Source organism: Leuciscus leuciscus (assembly GCF_965113295.1).
Source record: "Leuciscus leuciscus genome assembly, chromosome: 15".
NCBI lineage: Eukaryota > Metazoa > Chordata > Actinopteri > Cypriniformes > Leuciscidae > Leuciscus > Leuciscus leuciscus.
The window spans coordinates 22,131,824-22,142,229 of record NC_138739.1 but is presented as its reverse complement, the minus strand read 5'-3'; positions in this window follow the sequence as shown (position 1 = coordinate 22,142,229).

The following is a 10,406-nucleotide window of genomic DNA, read 5'->3' as shown; positions in this document are numbered from 1 at the left end:
GTAATTCTGCTGTTGTGCAAGTTTCATGTTCATGCCATGGTTTTTGTTTTCATGCCACGTCATGTTTTATTTTAGTTACAATAAACTGCACTTGGGTTCTCATTTCTCAACTTGCCTCCAGTGGATCCCTTATTACAGCCATTTAATAACAACATCCATGAATGCGTACCTGTAATCACAGGTAGCCTGTACACGGAGAATTTGCCTTTCCTATTGATGTAATCAGTGGAGTTTGATGAAGGCTGCTTAATTTCGATATGTGTGCCGTCAATAGCCCCTAGACACTGTGGCATGTTTCAGCCCCTCCGTGTGTTTCATAAAAGTTTGTGACAAGTGTCTGTATCTCTGGTTCTGTGAATGGAAGTGAAACATACTCGGGACCCAGGTGAAATGTGATTGCTTTGCACACTTCTCTGATTATTTTCACTGTTTTCTGCAGTCTACCTTCGTCACTTAAATAGTACATGCAACTTTTGTAACAACGTCCACCGGTGATCTCAGTCGTGTTGTCTGGCCTTGAATGTGAGGTCGTAACAGTTCACTCAGATGATACAGAGAATACCTAGACATCTTAAAGTTTTCACGCCACTCCTCAGGCACGACAATTCCATGCACAAAGTTATCCCACCACGCAAGGCAGCATCCAGGTCTCACCCAAAATCTCCGCTCCATGTACGGTCTGAAACGCAACTGCGAGTAAACATTCTGGCTCCTTTGAAGAAACACAATCTGCAGTATGTACAAACTAACATTAATTTTTAACAAGGCTGTCAAACAGAGCATCCAAAACAACTGCTGTACAATGTCATTCACCATCTTGGCTGAATTGGTCATATGACTGCATCACATGACTAAAAATGAGTCATCGTATTCAAAAGCCTCCATTTTCACAGGCCACACTACAACGCGAAGACGGCATTTTCAAATGTATCCGCTTTGGAGAGCATTTTCCAAAAGCTACCTTTTCGTTGACTTAAAACGCTGTCTCAGTGTAGACGGAAGGCCAAAACGGAGAGAAAAATATACGTTTTCAAACGAAAACGTATTAGTGAGGACATGGCCTTACCCGCTTTGACAAACTGTTGATAAGATACCATACACTCTCTAAGTATCTTATATGAGACCTGTAGTTTATCTGTCTTCCATTTCCTCTCTGCCTGCCTCCATTTTTTTCTAAGCAGCCGACTCTCTTCATTGAGCCAAGGCTGAGTTACAGTTTTTGATTTTACCTGTTTTCAGGGGGCAATCCAATCCAAAATATGATTACAGCCCATACTGAAGTCAGATACCAGCTCCTCTAAACCCCAAATAGATGGATTGTACTCAATAACTGACATAACGGCATTGTACTGGTCAGAAAAGTTAGAGGCAGAACCAGCATTGATAGCCTGAGCACGACGGCTAACTGGCACGGACCCCGAAGGGAGCCCAGCAAATGTGACGTTAAACATAATAACAAAATGATCTGAGAGCCCCATGTTCTCAATAGTCAGCTCACCCACTGGTACACCCCAGGACAGAACCAAATCAAGAGTATGCCCCTGCTTATGTGTAGCACCATCGACAGACTGTGTGAGGTTGAAAGAGTCCAACAGCAACAAAAAATCTTGTACCAAGGGCTTCTCAGGGCAGCAAATATGAATATTAAAATCACCTAATTTAACAAGGCTATCACAACAAGTGATCAGAAGATAAAAACTCCCCAATAAAGTCCTTGTTATAATTAGGAGGTCTGTATATTAGTGCACAAATAACTGGCCTAATCAAGACCACTTTAAAAACTTGCACCTCAAAACTAGAAAACTTGTCCACTGTCAACAGCCTGCATTTAAAACAATTCTTAAAAATGTACGCAACCCCCCTCTTCTTAACACGACGTCGCGAAACTTTAATCAACCTTGACAACTCTTGGTTCTGAGGAACATCCGAAACCAGATAAGAGTACCTTGCATCCTGTTGACACGAAGAGGTACGAGATGAGTCGATGACATCCACCGATGAGCCCACATGCACGGCCGGACCAGCCGCAAAGGTACGGGCTTGTCTCTGTTTCACCAACGCCTCCACACTCCTCAACGCTTCATCTCCTATTGCGTTTCCGAGAGGCCACACAGATTCACAGCTGCGTGTGCGATAAACGGGGAATCACAAAACTTATTTCCACCCGAGTAACAGCTGGAAGCCACCACCGCTGACTCTTGGAGACTTAAAAGAAAATCGCGCTCATAAACGCGAAGAGAACTAACTGGCTGCACAAACAAGGATAAAAACAAGACAATTAAAGCATAAAACACAAACAGCGACCGACGGCATGCCAAACTACTCACAGGTGCCATCTTTCCCATTATTTCCTTATATGCAAATGTATGAGTCCAATGAGTGTCCAATGTGAGTCTGGAGAGCTTCACACAAGTCCTGTCATCTTCTCTACAGAAAACCCTCAAGACTTTTTCTTTAGGTCTAGTTCAGGGATGGGCAACTTCGGTCCTGGAGGGCCACTGTCCTACAGAGTTTAGCTTCAACCCTAATCAAACACACCTGAACAAACTAATCAAGGTCCTCAGGATTACTAGAAAATTACAGGAAGGTGATTTTTTCAGGGTTGGAGCTAAACTCTGTAGGACAGTGGCCCTCCAGGACCGAAGTTGCCCATCCCTGGTCTAGTGTGAGGCTGCTAAGAGCGACGAGCCGGTCCCCGATCTTTACGAGGGGAAGTACGACCCTTTCTTTGTTGTACCTTTAATGCAAACAAATCATATTTTGAGGATTATGTTTTCTCATTGAATTTCAAAGAGCATCGGAAAGTTGTGGTTTATAGCGGTTCATGTTTAATAGAAGCGTTTTGTGAGGGAACTATTTTTTATTCAATAATGAGGTCATCTTCTGGTTTAATGCTAATTCAGGGCATTATATGTAGTGTGTCTTTGGTGGTAGATTTTAGTGTGGGGAGTTTTTTTTTTTTTTTTTGGTGCTCGACTTGCCGATTTGTTTTGTAAATTCTTGCGCAACTGGGATTTAAACCCGTTTAGTAACAAGTCCTGTGTGAACAGCAGCTATGGGTCATCTGTGTTGTGTATGTGACAACTATTATATAAAAAAAGAAACTTGAGTTTTGTTGTGGTGTATATGATGTTTGTGCTGAGGTTTCATTCATTTCATTCATTCATTATTTACAGTAAGATTACCCATAAAACATATAATGCATGGCTGGCTGAATTCTGAATTGAGAGGGTCCACACTGGAGAGAAGCCGCACACATGTAATCAGTGTGGGAAGAGTTTTGCGCGAACAGGAGTCCTGAAGGATCACATGAAAACTCACACTGGAGAGAAACCTTACAAGTGTTCACACTGTGAGAAGAGTTTCAGTCAGTTAGGAAACATGAAAACACGAGAGGGTCCACACTGAAGAGAAACCGTAACACTGCCCTCCATGTGGGATGAATTTCAATCAATCAGACATACGAATGACCAATGTCTAAAATCATGATCTATGTAGTTCATGTTCAGATCCAACATTTTCAAGTGCGACACTGCGTCCTCACCAAACATGACCCAAAAATAGTTTGAGCAATAAAAGCTCTATTTTCCATATTAATCAGGGCAAAGAAACATCATACAAAGTTGTCACTGTGATCAGAGTTCAACTGAAAGACAGTTTCAAGTGTGAGATTCAGATCTCACTTCTTTTCTTGAGAAGCTTTGACTATCTTCTACATCAATCAAAAGAGAAAGGGGGTATTTTATACTAAGTCTGTGAGAAATGAATGATCTAATTTCTTTATTGATAATGTAGTTATTGGAAAATCAAACTAAATTTAGGTTCAAATGAATATCTTATCCCACTGTTAGGGTAGGCTAGTTATAGAATGAAACGTCTCCTAAATAAAAGAAGCAGAAAAGAAAAAAACTACTGCAAAGATGGTTGTCATTTGTATTTTTATTTTTATTACTGATGTTTTATTTGTCTCAGATTGTGAGAATCAATATACTGACAAAGCAGTTTTTTTTTTGTTCAGCATATCCTGACTCAAATGAAGTCAGATCTCTGCTGTTGATCTGTAAAGCTTGTTTCAGGAGTGTCACTATTAACAGCTGCTAAAAAGCCTCTATTTTGAATGTCTATAGTTTAATAGTTTTCAGCTCATTCATTATGCTGATGTCTTCAATCACCTGTAAACTGACACTTAAAGCTCATTTCACTGGTGTCAACAGACTGAGACAAACTGCATAATTTGAAAATCTACAATTTATTTTGTTATAGTCTGTGATAAACCATATTTTATGTAAAAACGACTACAAACTAAAAAACGATTAATAAAAATTCATCTAAATGTGTTATTTGTTGCTTATTAATCTGTTAGTTTTAGTTTAGTTTATCCTACTTGTATTCTTACATTTTCTTTATATTTGGATTATTTTAATTCTGGTATTTATTCATGTTTTTCTACATGTTTTGTACAAATGTAAATGTTGATAGATGAACATAAATGCATACAATGTGTAAAATTGTGAAAACAAATTTGATGATTTATTTTTGATTTGGGCAGATCTGCTCCTCCTACCACACACTGATTCCCCTTCAGTGAAGCTCCTCCCACTGCAGTTCACCAATAAATGCTGGATTATTCCCATCAGTCTACAAGTGAAGAAGATTGAGGACAGTGAGAACATGAGTGATCCAGAACTCTGCAGGATAAAAGATGAAGAAATTGAAGAACAAAGAGGTTGGTGTTTATTTTTTATTCTTTATTAATGATGCTGAAGATCATTAAGGTTATAAAACTTCATGCAGTTGAAAAGATTTTATGGTTGTAGTAAAAAAAAAAGAAAAGCTATAGGAGCTGTGAAATAACAGTTAAAGTAAAAAAAATAACGTACAGGGCCATTTTTAATTTATGTTTTGACATTTAATCAGATTTCCAATACACTTATGTTCATTTTTCCCCACAAAATTTTGCATTTCATTAGATTTTATAAAATTACTGTGCACCAATTTTTTTTTGCTGCTGAATTATCGACTCTCCTTTATAATATATTTTGTGTTGTTGTAGATTGATAATTTTTGTTTTTGCTGTTTTTCTCTATAATTCTCTATAATAAGTAATGTGTGTATTTAGTGCAATGTGTTTAGTAACCAGTTCCACTATAGATAGATATACTACAGTGATCAAGAAAAAAACAGCAATGTTTTCGGATCGGTATCAGCCGATACTAAGAATTTGGAATATCAGATGGTTTATGAAAATATGGTATCGGTGCATCCCTAGTTGTCAACATCAGGAACTCGAACTAAATACTATCCACGTGGTTTTATTTTACATTTTACATCTGGTTCACAATTTTTGCAACCATGTTACTGAACTTTTGTTGTAAATATTTAAAATATTTGACATTCACATGATTTTATTAATTTCTAGAAATAAACAATCAAATATAAAAATGAAACAATTTGTTTCAAAAAAAAAAATTCAAGGTAACAGGAATGCAACTTTTGCGTAAATGAACCAAATACTTATTTATAGTGAGGGGTGCACATACATAACTGGTATCTGGTAAAAATAAATGATGCGCACCAGAAAATGCATGCGATTCGTGGATTAACTGCTAAGTTTTACCAACACCATCATTTGGACGTGTTTTGTCTCGCCAATTTGCACATTTTAAATGCAGAAGAAGAGGTGAAAATCAGGACTCACGCTGTTATCTGTACGCAGTTATAACTTTCGTATAGCGTCTGTCTACTTTCTGCTGTTACATCAGTGTTCACTTTCCCCCCTTCACATTTCTCTCTTTGATTTTTTTTAATGATTTACAGACAACTTTTTTACTTTCATTTTAGACTTGCAGGAGAAGAATGAGGAGAGTGAAGAACTGAGTGAAGCGGAGGAGAAACATGATGTCAAAAAAGGAAATAAATCTTTGAGTCACTCACAGACTAAAATACATTTTTTACTGAAAGGAAGATCAAACAAATCTTTCACCTGCTCTCAGTGTGGAAAGAGTTTCTCATACAAACAAAGTCTTAAACGTCATATGAGAATCCACACGGCAGAGAAACCTTTCACATGTGATCAGTGTGGGAAGAGTTTCACACAAAAAGGAAATCTTAAGGATCACATGAGAATCCACACTGGAGAGAGGCCGCACACATGTGATCAGTGCGGGAAGAGTTTCACACAATTAGGCTCTTTTAAATCACATCTGCATTATCATTCAGGAGAAAGACCATTTAACTGTGATCAGTGTGGTAAAAACTTTGTTAGGGCAGATACGCTGAAGGTCCACATGAAAGTTCATACAAAGGAGAAGCCTCACATGTGTTCTTTGTGTGGAAATAGTTTTAGTCATCTGGGTCATCTAAAAGTACACCAGAAAATACACAGTGGTGTGAAGAATTATTTGTGCTTTGATTGTGGAAAGACTTTTATTACAAATGCTGAACTGAAACAGCACCAGAGAATTCACACTGGAGAAAAACCTTACAAGTGTTCACACTGTGACAAGAGATTCAGTCAGTTAGGACACATGAAAACACATGAGAGGATCCACACTGGAGAGAAACCGTATCACTGCCCTCTGTGTGGGAAGAGTTTCACTCATTCATCTTCTCTACTCTATCATACAAAAAACAAATGTCTGAAATCATGATGTAATGTTTGAATTCATCTTCAGATCCAGCTCTTTCAAATGCAATGCTGCGTCCTCATCAAACGTGACTTAATAACATGTTGAGCAATAACATTACATGTAAATCAGGACCAAATCAGATTTGAACTGTCCAATAAATGTTGTTTCTTATGCTAAAACAGTGTTAAAAAAGCTAAAAACCGCCACCTATGCATACCTGTCTCTTGCATGGGTGATGTTTCTGCACTGTATTCTTTCATGAGAATGTAGTGCCTCATCCACCCCAGAGGATCAGACTACTTTAATATCCAACAAACTTTTCTTAATGCTTTTTTTTGTTGCTAACTCATAACCAGCTTCATTCTGTTATCCCAACATGTGTCGGTATCCAACAAAAGTACAATTATACTCTCTGTTTTCAGTCTATAAAATAATGCAGATATTATACTTTTGAGAGCTGATGAAGAATCAGAACAAATGACAGAAAACCCTCAAGACTTTTTCTTTAGGTCTATTGTGAGGCTGCTAAGAGCGACGAGCCGGTCCCTGATCTTTTTGAGGGGAAGCATGACTCGCCACACTCTGCTTTTGAGCCTTTCTTTTTTGTACCTTTGATGCTAACCAATCATATTATGAGGATTATGTTTTCTCAATTAATTTTATAAAGCATCGGAAAATTGTGTTGTATAGCGGTTCATGTTTAAATGAGGTCGTCTTCTGGTTTAATGCTAATTCAGGGCATTATATTCAGTGTGTCTTTGGTGGTAGTTTCTGGTGCTCGAGTTGCCGATTTGTCAACTGGGATTTAAACCAGGCTAGTGTCTTCTGCTGGTTAACAACTAGTTAAAGGGTTAGTTCACCCAAAAATGAAAATTATGTCATTAATGACTCACCCTCATGTCGTTCCAAGCCCGTAAGACCTCCGTTCATCTTCGGAACACAGTTTAAGATATTTTAAGATTTAGTCCGAGAGCTTTCTGTCCCTCCATTGAAAATGTATACACAGTATACTGTCCTTGTTTAGAAAGGTAAAAAGACATCATCAAAGTAGTCCATGTGACATCAGTGGGTTAGTTAGAATTTTTTTGAAGTAACAAAAACTACGACTTTATTCAGCATTGTATTCTCTTCCGGGAATCTTCCTGCGACTCCGCAGTGACACTGCTGACGTAAGACGCTGCTGACGTGTTATGCTGGGTACACACCAAAAGATTTTTTACATCTTATAAGATTTTCAAAATGTGACAGACCACAAACATGAGGACAAAAAATCCTAGATTTAAGCGTTTTGCTCCTATAGTGTGTGGTCTGCCATGATGTGACAAAGACAGCACACCACACACAAACAGATTTTCAACCAGAGTCTCGACTATGAACACAGGAAATCTCGCAAAATATCGTGAGACTTCAGAATAAGCATGACGGACGATATGCAGGAAGAAATTGCGATAGTGTTTGGAATGATTTTCACAGAAAATTCACGTGAAAAAAACCATTGTACCTACCATTATATATAACCTTTTATACAGAAATATATTCATTCTTTATTGTCTTTATTTATTCTTTATTGGATTTATTGTCTCTTTAGAAAAAGTTATTTAATCCCTCTAGTCTATAGAACCTCACTGAACCCTTAACACTCAGCTTTTTTTTTATTTTTATTTTTTTTTATTGATTTTAAGAATTATACAATTACAGTCAGGGGGGTACAAAGAGTAAAGCCGATAAACAAACATAAAAAGACATATACATAAACAGTGACAAACTTAAAAGTTAAAAAAAAATTGAAAATGTTTACAGATTGAAACGCACTTTGCAGCTTTCTTATTTTTCAAACCCAATATTGTGTTTAGGTATTGTAAAATTTCTGCTCTTAAAATGAAAAACAAAGGCTTGTTTCCTCGAAATTTACACTTATGAATACTAAATCTTAACATTAAGCTTCCTGCAAGTGTGTGTGTGTGTGTGTGTGTGAGAATGACCGTGTCTTCCATCATCTCGCTTTCTGATTGGATATTGTTTCGTTTCACGTGATAATCTACAGAGCGTGCGCGTGTTTGTCCTCGGAGTTCCCCCCACACATCAGGATTTCTGATCGTAAATATTAAACATGTTTAATATTTACGATTCGCGATCGGAGCGGCTCCGACGTTCTTCCGAGCAGGTTCGGACACTCTTATCACACCTCACACCAAGGGAAAATCTGATAAAATAATCTGTTAAACCATCAAGATAATCGGGACATAGCTAGGATTGTCGGAAGGGGAGAAATCGGCCCAAAATCAGCCCGATTATCTTTTGGTGTGTACCCAGCATTATCTGGTGCGCCTGAGCTTCGTTTACAGTATTTGTATATATAAAAATATAGCAATACCAAAATACAAACAATGTAGAATAGCTTGAATACAGCGTGCGTCTCCCTCAGACTGTAAACGAAGCTCGGGCGCACCAGATAACATGTCAGCAGCGTCTTTTAAAAAATTTTTTTTATTGAATTAACGAAGCAAATACAAACAAATCAGGTACAATGTAAAAATCTTACTACGAACCTACAGTGCACATCTTAGAAAATAAATACATAAAAGAACAGAATAACATGGAGCACGTTAAATGACAAAAAAATGGCATTTACATATTCAAAAGAAAATGAATCAAAATGGCAATTATTCAATAAGATTGTTTATAAAAGAAGCCAGTTTCTCTGCATTCTTGTTATTAATCAATAATAAAGAGTTATAAAAAAGTTTCAGCCTATGAAATGTTTACTTAACAAAATTACATTGTTAATGCCAAAACCATTGTGATCATTGTGAAAAATACAAAATTTGATATCACTAATTGTTAGATTCATCATCTGAATTCCTTTGGAGACGAACAATTGTTGAAGGTCCAGCCAAAACCTTTGTACAACTTCACACAAACAGAAAAGGTGATCCAAATCTTCGGATTCATTTTCACAGAAGTTACAGTTTCCTACATCCATTTTAAATCTCAATTTTAAGAAATCATTAGTTGGATAAATCCTATTTATAATTTTAAACTGCATTTCTTTCATCTTTGGCGGGACTGGGAATTTTAAGTATTTACATCTAATCTTTTTTATTATCTCCTTTCCAAAGTCTTTGAGAATATAATCTCTTTTGAGAGAGCTTGTTTGGCCAGTTAAGTAAACAGTTCCTTATAAACTTGTTACATTTGTAATTCTGAAAATTAATACCATTATGTCACGGTTCATGAATTCACTGGTTTCTTCGTGTCTCGTGTATTTGTTGTTTTGTGTGTGTGGGTGTGTGTGAGTGGGCGTGGCTGCTCGTTCAGTTGATCAGCACTCCACCTGATCTCATTCCCCTCATCAGCTACCATCAATCATCTCTGCTATATAAACTCATCGCACTCTCCTTTCCCTGTCAGATCGTTGGTTTTGGTGTCCTCAGTGTGTTGTCGTCGTCTGCTCTTCCAGTTCCAGTTCCAGTTCCAGTTCCAGTTCCAGTTCCAGTTCCAGTTCCAGTTCCAGTTCCAGTTCCAGTTCCAGTTCCAGTTCCAGTTCCAGTTCCAGTTCCAGTTCCAGATCGTGTCCTGTTCGGTGTTTCGTGGTGTTCGTCGTGTTGGATGTTCACTTCACTGGATTCACCGTCACCTGTCTTCACCTCCACGCTGACCATCAAGTCCCTGCGCCACCAGCCCACCCGTGTGTTTTTGCTGTGTCTTCTGACCAACAATAAAAGAGTTTACTTGCATATTGCTTCCGCCCCTGAATTATGACACATTAATGTAAAG